The sequence below is a fragment of the Dryobates pubescens genome, chromosome 31, assembly GCF_014839835.1.
Source record: "Dryobates pubescens isolate bDryPub1 chromosome 31, bDryPub1.pri, whole genome shotgun sequence".
Taxonomy (NCBI): domain Eukaryota; kingdom Metazoa; phylum Chordata; class Aves; order Piciformes; family Picidae; genus Dryobates; species Dryobates pubescens.
The window spans coordinates 2949832-2962099 of NC_071642.1; the positions used below are offsets into that span (position 1 = coordinate 2949832).

The 12268-nt window shown below is 50.5% G+C and overlaps 1 protein-coding gene across 1 annotated transcript in view; it reads left to right on the forward strand.

The window, feature by feature from the left end:
* The first annotated feature begins 6325 nt into the window (after nt 1–6325).
* The window catches only part of TPM4 (tropomyosin 4), a 37201-nt gene continuing 31258 nt past the window's right edge, over nt 6326–12268 (forward strand). The window contains exon 1 of the mRNA XM_054174851.1: nt 6326–6452. The gene's annotated coding sequence lies outside the window, so the exon portion shown is untranslated. The remainder of the gene's footprint in view (nt 6453–12268) is intronic.

Sequence of the window (12268 nt, forward strand, 5' to 3'; positions counted from 1 at the left end):
GGCACTGGGCACAGGAGTGTGTGTGTGCCACCTCCACGAGGGACTGCATGGCCCTAAGGCTATGGCACTGGGCACAGGAGTGTGTGTGTGCCACCTCCACGAGGGACTGCATGGCCCTAAGGCCATGGCACTGGGCACAGGAGTGTGTGTGTGCCACCTCCAAGCAGGCTCTCAGCTGCTCCTGCGTGCACACACAGTCAGATTTCTCTGTGTGTGTGTGCAGGTGTCTGCAGTGCCCCACAAAATGTGTTCTCCCTGCTTGATCCACCCCATTACAGGGCTGACTGTGCTTGGACGTGGGGGAGATTGAGAGGATTGAGCTCAGACTCCAGTCAAGGAATCTGAAAACTGATTTGAGGTGAGGCCCTGCTTCAAGTGTGGCTCAAAATCAAATTACTTCAGTTGTGGCAGGGGAGGGGGGGGAGAGAAACAGAGCAGGTGAAATAATAGCTACTGTCTAGCTGAGATAAGCCAGGCAAGACAAAATATTAATTCTGATTCTGTTAGCACACCAAACAGAGAGCCCTGGAATTCCATCCACCTGTCCAAATCAGAGGCAATTACTGTCACTAATGGTGCATAATTCAGAGGTGATAAATCACTGAAACCAGGTAGAAATGGTAACATCCCCCAGTTTGATGCCATTGATAAGAAGGCTGCCTGGGGAAGGGAGATCTCTGCGCTGGGGGCTCCTGTTTCTTAGCAGATGGAGCTGCTGTGGGTAGGCTTTGAAGCTCTCTTAAGGCTCACCAACCTCGCTGAGAGTGGAGAACATGCCCAAGCCAGGCTGCATGCTGATGCCTTCCATCCCCCCTTGCACGTGGCCAGCACCAGACCGAATCTGAGACATCTCCCCAGGCTCATGGCTAGGTCCAGGGATGACTTCAGACCTGCAGATAATGCCCTGCCCTGCTGGGCTCTGCTAGCTCCCAGCTCTGCCAGGGCTCTGCTGTGTCACCTTGAGCAATCACTCTGGCTAGACACAGCCCCTTCCATATCAGATGGCTTCCTACAGGTGTCCTCATTAACCTCATTAACTAATGAGCCAAACTGATCACACAGGTCTGCTGATGAGACACAGCTTTGAGTCTCAGAGTGCAAGAATTGCTCCATCAGCCCACAGCAATCCGGCCAAGGGGATCAAAAGTCTCTCCCCAGCGTTTGCCAGCACAGCAGGGGCAAAAGGAGATTGAACCGGGCTCGGTGCTTGGAAAACAAGAGCTGTTGCAGGTGAAGCACAAGGAGTTCAAATCAAGATCCAGAGTGCATTCAGCAAGAGGACACAGCCGGCTTACGGAGCATCCTCCGCTTGTCATTTTCCCTGCTGCTCCAATCACTTTGGGCTACCCTGCAGAAGTGAGGCCTTAATCACCACCAGACACAAAACAAAGACAGGGATGCGGGGGGAGGAAACTCTCCTGGCTTAGGGAAGTAGGGAAACATGTGGCTCAAGCTGTGTCTCTGCAGGAGCTGGAGAAAGCTGCAGCTTTCTGCAGCCACCTGGAGCTTAATTGCCACTTAAAGGAATTATCTCCTGCCTTTATCCCGAAGAAAAACAACTATTTGTAGGGAGCAGTCAGACAGCTAGGGAAGCACTTTGGAAATTCCTTTCCCCCCCCGCGTCCAAAGGGAAAGAAAATAGAAACAAAATTCAATCAACAGCAACAGGAAGAGGTGCAGGGCAGAGCAGGAGGCTCCAGGAGCTGGAATACAGGGGAGGACACATCCAAGCAGCCGTCCCTGGAGGTGTTCAAGAGGCGACTGGACGTGGCACTTGGTGCCATGGTCTAGTGGGCATGAGGTCTTGGGCAACAGGTTGGACTTGATGGTCTTTGAGGTCTTTTCCAACCTTGTTGATTCTATGATTCTATCCCCTTGGCCCTTGTGTTCCTTCCCCAAGCACCTGCAGTTGGTTGCTGGCACAACTCCTGAGGGACTGTCCCTAAGGCTCACCAAGGGCACCCTTCTTATGCCATCCCTCAGTGCAGCTTTTGCTGCTTTGGCCATTCCCACAACAAATGATGGGAGGGAGTTCTGCCAGCATTTGATGGCCCAGTGCCTTCACTGGGATTCTGTCAGGAATCCTCTTTCTTCTCCCCTTTAAAGAAACAAAGAAGCTCTTTTCTTGTTCATAGATATCCCAGGAATAACTCCTGGCTGAAAGGAGCTGCTCTGCTCGCTGTGGGAGGAAGGCACTGCACTGAGAGGCTTGAAAACTGACAACTTACTATGAAACTACAAGAAAGTCACCTCCCCAGTGATGGGGGAGGCTCAGCAGCAGGAGGCTGTTCTCTTCTAGCATCCTTTTGCTCTACTAAAAGCTAAAAGATGAAGTTGTAAGAAAGCAGAACAGGACAAATCAAGCCTGATGTACCCAGGGCTTAAACCAAGAACTGGGCAAATCTAGCCTGATGTACCCAGGGCTTAAACCAGCCTCAGCTTACCCCCTGAAGTGGATTTTTTTTAACCACCTTCATACAGTTTTGCCTCTTAATGTTATCTGCAGGCTCCCCTGTGAATGTCTCTCCAAGCACATGGGACTGAGGCATCTATCTTCAAATCCCACAGGCTGGAGGGATGCCCCCCAGTAAAAATGGATTTAGAATCATAGAGTGGTTTGGGATGGAAGGGACCTTCAAGCTCATCTAGTTTCAAGCCCCCTGCCATGGGCAAGGACACCTCCCATCAGCCCAGGTTGCTCAAGTCCCCATCCAACCTGGCTTTGAACACCTCCAGGGAGGGAGCAACCACAGCCTCCCTGGGCAACCTGTGCCAGTGTCTCCCCACCCTCACTGTCAAGAATTCCTTCCTCATCTCCAGTCTCAAGCTCTCTTCTTCCAGCTCAAAGTCATACCTAGCAGTTTCTTGCTTTCATTTCCTTGTCCTTGATGCTCAGCTCAAGCATATCAGCATCTCTTTAGAGATAGCTCTGTTTATGTGAGCTAAAGATCTGGTCCGAGCCTCAGCCTCTTACAAACGAATTTCAAAGAGATTCTTGGCAAATGAAGAAGGGAAATCAAAGTCCTTTTGTACTCTGAAATTTCTCAGGAATAAAAGAAATGCAGAGCCAAAACTATTCAAATGCCATTTCAGCAGACCAGTCCTAGCCTCTATTAATGCATTTCTTGTTCAACAGATGGAGTTTGCAAACTCCCTTCGGGCTCCCAGGGCCGACCTGCTCGATTGCCATCGTGGCCAGACCTGATTTCTGACCTAAGCCCCGGCTCTGTGTGCACAGGAGTCTCTGTGCTGAAGTGGGGTGAGATTCTGCCCAGCACAGGCAGGGTTTAATTCAAAGAGTACCTTAATAAGGAACTTATCAAGGCTGTCTCAGCTCTTGAAGCCACGTTGCACGCACATCCAAGTGAGACAGGCAAACATCCACCCCAAACCCCCTCCCTTTCTCAGCACATCAGATCAGAACCAAGCGTGGGCTCTCGGATCCATACTCACATAAAGCAGTGCAGTGCCCTGGGGGAAGGCTGCTCTGAAATCAATGTGCCCAGTCACTGAGTAAAGCTCTGCACAGCACACTCCAGTCCACAGCAGTTATAGCTGAAGGTTGTGGCTACAAGCCTGGGCCTGATTTCCCCACTGCAGTGTGAACAGTAAATTACAATTATTCCCACTTTCAAGGCCCTTGCCTAAAGAGTTTTAGTCCTATAAAAGCAAAAAAAAAAGGGGAAAAAAAAACCACCCTGCACCCCATCTTCTTGTACTGCTGGAGCAGAAAATGTCTCTGCAGTTCTGATTCTCTCTTGCCTCTGTATTTGTGGTCCCATTACCCCCACCTCAATACGGGTTTTATATGCACTAGGATCATTTACAGGCAGTGAGTAAAGAGCTGTGGTGCTGTTGAGACTCTCCAAGGAGCCTGGGAAATTGATTTTAGCTGCTTCCCTTGGATTTCATGCACTTTGCAGTCCAGTGCTGCCCATGACTGCATCTGCTGCATTCCTGCAGAGAGCTGGGGCTGAGCTGGGACCCAGCAACTTCTCGTTTCTGCTTTCTCCTTGCCTCCGAGTTCACACCTGCCAGCCTCACCAGTAAGCTTGTGGTACGTGGAGAAGAGAGTTAGAGAGGCTGCAAGCAATGAGAAGATGGAGCTTCTGTTTGTGTATCAACACCACAACTGCCAGGTGCAGCCTGGCTGCAGGAGATGCTGCAAAGGACTGAACCAAGGCAGCAAGACACTGCCTGCATGCCGCAGAGGGTCTGCGGTGCCAGCCGCCGGAGAGCTCTCGCACACTGAACACAGCTGACCTGCAGGAATAAAGCCTAAGCAGGAGTAAAGCCATCATAATCACAGCTCTTTGAAAGCCTCTGTTTCATTAGAGAGGTTTTAATAGCTTTATAAAATCAGGGAAGTATTTATTACAACCATTTACAGATGGGCACATAAAGAGCCTGAGAGGTAGCGGTTGGCACCTTGGGCTGCTGGTGCAGGGCCATGCGTGCTGCGTGCTTAACCATCCAGCACAGGGGGACTGTGCACAGCTCAGGTTGAACATCCAGGCATTAACACAGCCACAGAGAGAGGCCACTCGTGGAAGCCTTGCCAAATGAACTTCCTGAGGATCCCACAACAAATCAGTGGCAGAGAACCAGAAACGTGGCTCGCTGGCTGCATCGCTCCCCTCAGGGTTCATAGACTGGTTTGGGTTGGAAGGGACCTTCAAGCTCATCCAGTTCCAACCCCCTGCCATGGGCAGGGATCCCTCCCACTAGCCCAGGTTGCTCAAGGACTCATCCAGACTGGTCTTGAACACCTCCAGGGAGGAGGCATCCACGAGCTCCCTGGGCAACCTGTTCCAGTGTCTCCCCACCCTTATTCATCTCTGCTTTATCTCAGTAACACTCAGGTTCATCTGCAGCTCCCAGAAGGAAAGTGGAAAACCTGATGTCAGGAAACCAAGTGACAAAATGCAGACAAAGAAAACCCCAACACCATTCTTGCCCTGCCCTGCTCATCACATCTAAGTGAAAACCAACCAGTTAGAACCCAGGGACACATCCATCTTCTCCTCAGGAGACTGATCACAGGCCAGGCTCTGCAGGACTGGGACAACATGGGGCTGGTCTCTTCTCTCAGGCAACCAGCACCAGAACAAGAGGACACAGTCTCAAGCTGCGCCAGAGGAGGTTCAGACTGGATGTTAGGAAGAAATTCTTCACAGAGAGAGTGATTGCCCACTGGAATGGGCTGCTTGGGGAGGTGGTGGAGTCACCATCATTGGAGGTGTTTAGGAAGAGACTTGATAGGGTGCTTGGTTGCATGGTTTATTTGATTAGGTGATGTTGGATGATGGGTTGGATGCAATGATCTTGAAGGTCTCTTCCAACCTGGTCTCGTCTCGTCTCTTCTCTTCTCTTCTCTTCTCTTCTCTTCTCTTCTCTTCTCTTCTCTTCTCTTCTCTTCTCTTCTCTTCTCTTCTCTTCTCTTCTCTTCTCTTCTCTTCTCTTCTCTTCTCTTCTCTTCTCTTCTCTTCTCTCTTCTCTTCTCTTCTCTCTTCTCTTCTCTTCTCTCTTCTCTTCGCTTCGCTTCTCTTCGCTTCTCTTCTCTTCCTATTCTATTCTATTCTATTCTATTCTATTCTATTCTATTCTATTCTATTCTATTCTATTCCATTCCATTCCATTCCATTCCACTCCACTCCACTCCACTCCTATTCTACTCTATTCTACTCTATTCTATTCTATTCCTATTCCTATTCTATTCTACTCCTATTCTATTCTATTCTATTCTATTCTATTCTATTCTATTCTATTCTATTCTATTCTATTCGGCTGGAGGGGTCCCTTCTGGGGGGACCCAGATCCCCCATGCTGGGAGTCTGGTCTTTGTGGGTAATCAGAGTATCTGTTGCTAAGGCCTGTCCTCCCATGAGCTCAACCCTGCTGCTCCACGTTGTGACCACAGGGGAAGAAGAGTGACTCCAGAACCGAGCCCAGCGCCTCAGATCCATCATTTAGATTCTGGACCTGCCAGCAGGAGCAGGGCTCATTTGTTGCTGCCTGTTTGCAGGGGTTTATTTGTTTGAAAAGGCTAATCAGCTCTCAGGATGCAGAGGCAATTGCTTAAGTGTAAAGGAGAAGGAAGAAATTGTTCAAAGCTATTCAGAGGAGGCAGCGACGGTTTGCGCTTCGATGTCGGTGTGCAGCCAACTGACAAATGCTGAGCCACAGCCTGGTGGAAATCCAGATGAATTCCATTAGAATCCACAGCCTGGCTTCCAATTTATTCTGATGTAAGAGCAAGCACGATATTTCCATTTAGATTTACATTAGATTTGTTTCCTGTTTTCCATAATGCAGTCGGTTTCCATTGTGTACCAGAACCAGCCGGGGCCAGATCTTGATCTCATTTGCATGGGCTGAAAACAGTGGTTTCAGATGGAGCTGCACTGGGGTTATAATTGCATCAAACGAGAGCAGAAGCTCATCTACCCCAGGTGAGACTTTCCCAGAGCGTGGCTGTGTGAGAACAGCCCTGCCATGGTGAGGGGATCCGGTGCTGTGCCTTCTGAACCGCAGAATGGTAGGGGTTGGGAGGGACCTCTGGAGATCATCAAGTCCAATCCCCCTGGGCTAGAGCCCAGGCCTCGAGCTTGACAGCTGCTGCTTCACAAACCCAAGGTGTAGAAGCTCCTCTTCCCTTCAGAAGATGAGCAACAATCCAACACCTCCACCACCTCAGGCTTTGGCTTAGGAGAAAGTCAGGAAGAGGGAGAGCCAAAGTCATCCTCAAAAGCTGTGTTGGCCTTGGTGCATTTCATTTGCCAGCAGAGAGTGTTTATAACCCAGCTTCTCCAGGCTGGCTTTTGCTTCCTCCCTCGAGGCCCTTCCAGCTCCCCTTGTTCAGCTGTCATTTGGAAATGGTGGGAGCAAGACAATGATTCTGCTGCCTGGTTTGGTGGCCACACTGCCAGCAATAGGCTGGGCTATTACTAATGACTGCTAAGAAGGTTATTCCCTGCAACATGTGCAATCAAATGGATTTACTCTTCCTCTTTGAAGCTGCTTAATTCACTGCTAGTGGGAAAATAAGGCCATTTAGAGTCATTTATGGGAGTTGCAAAGGCTTTTCTGGGTAGATGCAAGAGTTATGTTGCCACAGATCCTTGGAGGACTTGGAACTCAGCTCATCCATCTGGCTCCACCACCTCTCTTGTTCTTTGCCTCCATTTTAATGGGCCTTGCTCTCACTCTGGATCTTAGAGGTGCTGTATGAACTCAGCTAACCCTCACAGCACTGCCCTCCTGCCTGCCAGCTGCACTGCTTTATCAGATGGATGCTGCAGCTCTGTCAGCAGAGATGAGCTTTGCTCTTAGAATGTGCAGCTCCATTCTTTGCTACCCAGAGCCTGGGGAAGTGCAAAGCTGATATGTCATAAAAGCAGCTACAGCAGCAGCAGATCCCCTTACCTCCCCATGGTTTGCCCTTTGAAATGAAGACAAAGCTCTTCCACTGGTGTTTGCAGGGCTCCTGTGTGTTTAATTCCACAGTGACTCCAGATTCCTTTACAAATTGAAATCCTTCTCTTCATTGACAACATTTAGCACCAAACACAGGAGACAGCATTGAGGAGAATGATCACAGTGACCCCCATGGCACCACCACACTCCCAGGGCTGTCAGGATTAGGAGCACATTAATGTGTGGGTCATAGAATCACAGAAAGTTAGGGGTTGGAAGGGACTTCTGGAGGTCATCCAGTCCAACCCCACCCTGCCAGAGCACAGCCACCCAGGGCAGGTCACACAGGAACACATCCAGATGGGTCTTGAAAGCCTCCAGAGAAGGAGACTCCACCACCTCTCTGGGCAGCCTGCTCCAGGGCTCCAGCACCCTCACACCAAAGAAGTTTCTCTTCTCTTCTCTTCTCCTGCTGGGTTCCAATTTGGGCCCACCACCAAAAAGAACCTGGCCCCTGCATCCTGCCACCCACCCCTCAGATATTCATGGCCAAGAAGATGCCCTCAGCCTTCTGTGGCACTTTGGGACGTGGCTTAGTGGTCAGAGTTGTGGTGGGTTCAGGCTATGCCTTTAAAATTCAGTTACAGGTTTTGAGCAGAAAAGTAGAAAAAGATAAATGAATCACTCTTGGCTGTAAAAAGGGAAACAGAAGATGATTCTGAACAACTTCACTGGGTAAATACCTAGAATAAGAGGAGCTGTATCATAACAATTCTTCCCTTTCCTCTCTTCTCTTCTGTTCTCTGGCTGGCTTTGCTTTGCTCAGGAGAGATAATCTGCCTGCTTTGGCTGGCCTGGGCTAAGCCTCAAGCTGTGCCAGGAGAGGTTTAGGCTGGAGGTGAGGAGAAAGTTCTTCCCAGAAAGAAAGATTTTGTGGCCATTGGAATGTGCTGCCCAGGGAGGTGGTGGAGTCCCCATCCCTGGAGGTGCTCAAGAGGGGATTGGATATGGCACTTGGTACCATGGTTTAGTTAGTCACAAGGTGTTGGGTGACAGGTTGGACTTGATGACCTCTGAGGTCTTTTCCAACCTTATTGACTCTCTGATTCTATGATACTGTATATTTTGTAGCTATTCATTGCATTCCATTGTAGAGTGTAGATTTTTGCCTGTCAGTGCAGCTCCATTGGCTTCTAACTGAGTTGGTCTGGCAAAGTTAATGCTGGAGGGGGGAACTTCAACCCACCACAACGGTGCTATTGGGTTGAGAGTTGGGACTCTGACGACCTTAGAGCTCTTTCCCCACCCTTCCGCGGCAGATTGCAATCCCAGCGTCTCTACACTTCCCTCACCGCATCAGCTCAGCGCTGCAGAGGGAGAGACTGGCAATTACCCCACGGCTTTGGCCTGCAGGATAGAAAAGAGAGCCTTGCAAAACAAAAAAAAAGAAGGGGAAAAAAAAGCAACCAAAACCCAAGGCAATCATCGAATTTCCAGTGTGGGCGGCAAGCTGTCTGTTAGGTTTGCACACACATCACATTACCAGGGCTCAGCAGTGCCTACAGGCAGCCTTTACCCATAGCAGAAAACACAAAAGCACACCAGGTTCTCTCCTGTCTGCTGCCTCGCAGCCAGCAGTAACTGAGCAGGATCCCATCAGGCACTAACAAAAGCTGACAGAAGTACTTAGTTGTGATCTCTGTCCCCCCAACCCCCCCTCCCGGTTTCTGTCCCCCCCGTGCAATTTGCATGACAACTGGATCCTAACTGGCCGTTTCAGCGGGCAAAGAGCAATCTGATACAGATTGGAATGGGGGAGACAAAGCAGCACTGGCACCAAATGGGTGCTTCCAGCCAAAGCCGGCCCTCCTGGCTCCCAGGGGTTTGACACCGGCTGAATAAGCAGCAGGGCAGCACTGCCTGGAATTAACAGGAGCTAAAAAAGGCAACCGACAAACCCCACAGGAGGTTGGGAGTCTGCTTCACCAACTCTAAAGTGCCAGAAACCCTTTCATTAGGGGCTTCCTGATAGCCATGAGTGAGGCAACACAGTCCTGAAAGCATCTTTGAGGCGACACGGTGCTGCTGTCCTTGGGAAAAGGGCACACCACAGGGATCAAGGCCCTGGGAGGGAGCATGGGCACAGCTGCCTTGAGAAAGGAGTCCCTGCAAAGCACCACTGGTCCTGTGATGCTGGGAGCCCCTGGGAGGTAGTGAGGCCTCAGCAGCCTGTCTGAGGTAGCATGGCAGAGCCATGGTGGGGCCAAAGCCCCAGAAAGCAGCGTGAAAGCTGTGTGGTTGAACACCTGGAAGGAGAGCACTCCCAGGAGGGAATACCACACCAGCCAGCCTAAGAGAGGCTAATGTGGCACAGCTGCCCTGTGCCAGGGAGTCCCTGCAAGGAAATGTGGTGCAGCTGCCATGGACTGGAGAGTCTGTGCAAGTGCTTCTGGAGGAGGGAAATCCAGAATGAAGCAGCTTCAGAGGAGAGGTGATGCAGCCTGCTGCAGACCCTGAGAGCTCCACCGGTGCAGCCTTGGATTCTCAGGTATCTGAACAACCCTCTGCATTCCCAGGGTCACCATTGCAGACTCACTGATTAGAAGGCAGGGCAGGAAATTAAATGAGGCAGGTGACTGAAAGAGCAGACTTCACAGGCTGCATCTGTTCCTCTGTTCCCTCTGGGTACAACACTGATGTAACTTTTGAGAAGACAATTTAGTGCAGAGGAAAGCTGCCAGGCTGCCAGCCCCTGTAAACTGAAGCAGTTGAGGCATCCAATGGCTTGGGTAGAGGAGAAGCACAGAAGAGCCACTGAAACATGCCTCAGCCTGAGCTGAAGCACAGCAGCTGGTGGAGGTGGCCTGCCTGGGCTTGTCTTCTGCTCATGAAGCTCAAGAGAAGGAGCTGGCTGGGAAGGAAGGCCTGATGGTGGCTCTGAGGTGGAGGTGAACGCAGCAGCAAAGAGCAGTGGGTTTGGTAATCCTCTCTGGGCTGCCCCAGCAGCAGCAGGATGCCAAAGGTAAACATGCTTGGCAAGAAGAAATCCCCCCAGTGGTGCAGCGTGGGGAACCTGCAAACATCTCCAGCTTGCCACACGCCCAGGAGCCTGCACACCTTTTGGGTTTGGTCCTCGGTCTTGTCCACACCTGTGCTGCCAGAGAACAAGGGGAACATCCATTTCAGAGCAGTTCTTACAGTCAGCACCTTTCCTGGTGTTTGGAAACACAACAACTGCCCTCTGCTCTGCAGTCTAAAGAGCCTGGCTGGTTTTGATGGGCCTAGGAGGGGCAGAACATCTCAGAGAACTCTGCTTTACCACCCGAGTGTGTCTGCACCCAGAAGAGGATTCAAAGCGCGCTTCTACCCATTTGGAGACCCAACCTTCCTTCTTGGCCAGACTCAGGTAAACTCCAAATGTCTCAATGACATTCTAAGAAGTGGCTGCCACCTCTCCTGAGAGCAGCTGGGTGACCTCAGTGATCTCAGTGTTCAGCAAGCAGCAAGGAAACTAAAGAGCAAGAGAGAGGGTGAGGAGGCCAGGCAGTAGAAGCAGCAGTGTCAAACAAGTAGAAGAGGTTGGCACACAGCTTCCCCAAGTCCCTCTCATCACTGGAGGGCTGAGCAAGTCCTACCTGCAAAGCATTCAAAAGGCCTCTTGAGGGCAAACAACAACAGAATGAAGAGGCACAGAAAGAAGGCAGAGAGTCAGCTCTTCTTTCTCAGAGCACAGCCTCCTTCCTCCTATGTCTTCATCTGGGTTGTGGCAGAGAGGAGCAAACCCAGAAATACCTCTAATAAATCCAGTTAGTTTTGCCTCTTTTGATGCTGTACCTGGGGCTGGGTCCAGGCACTTTGCCCTTTTTTATTGTTATTATGTCTTCTTTTCTCCCCTCTTCTTTTTCCCCATGTGATAAGATCCAGCATTTGGAGGGCAGCAGCCAAACCAGCTCTTCCTGCTCTGAAGAAAGGCAGCAACTGCACTTAAGAGTAAAAGATTGCCAGGCAGATTTGAAGTGTCAGTCAGAGCCTATCTCTGGAATAAAAATAATAACAATAATCATAAAAAGGCATTAGTCCAGGCAGCTCCCCACACCACCACAGTTAATTTACTCTTTCCAGATATCCCCCTGAGCTGCAAAAAGCCATCCAGAGCTGGCCAGAGCTGCCAGCTACAGGCATGAGGTGTTAAATTAGATACTGGAACCTACTGTGTCCAGTTCTGGGCCCCTCAGGTTAGGAAAGATGTTGAGCTGCTGGAAGGTGTCCAGAGAAGGGCAACAAAGCTGGGGAGGGGTCTGGAGTACAGCCCTGTGAGGAGAGGCTGAGGGAGCTGGGGTTGCTTAGCCTGGAGGCTCAGGGGAGACCATCTTGCTGTCTACAGCTGCCTGAAGGGAGGTTGTAGCCAGGTGGGGGTTGGTCTCTTCTCCCAGGCAAGCAGCACTAGAACAAGAGGACACAGTCTCATGCTGCACCAGGGGAAGTTTAGGCTGGAGGTGAGGAAGAAGTTCTTCATAGAGAGATTGGCCATTGGAATGTGCTGCCCAGGGAGGTGGTGGAGTCACCATCACTGGAGGTGTTTAGGAGGAGCCTGGATGAGGCACTTGGTGCCATGGTTCAGTTGATCAGATGGTGTTGGGTGTTAGGTTGGACTTGATGATCTCAAAGGTCTCTTCCAACCTGGTTAATTCTATTCTATTCTATTCTATTCTAATTCAAGTCAGGTCAGGGCAGTTTGCCTTTTGCAGAGCAAAAGACTGTGAGGAGCAGGTGCAGAGAAGGAAATGTTGGCCTCTGCCAGGCTCTGTGAGGCAAACTGAACCTTCCACTTAGAAGAGGGACAGAGATTGAG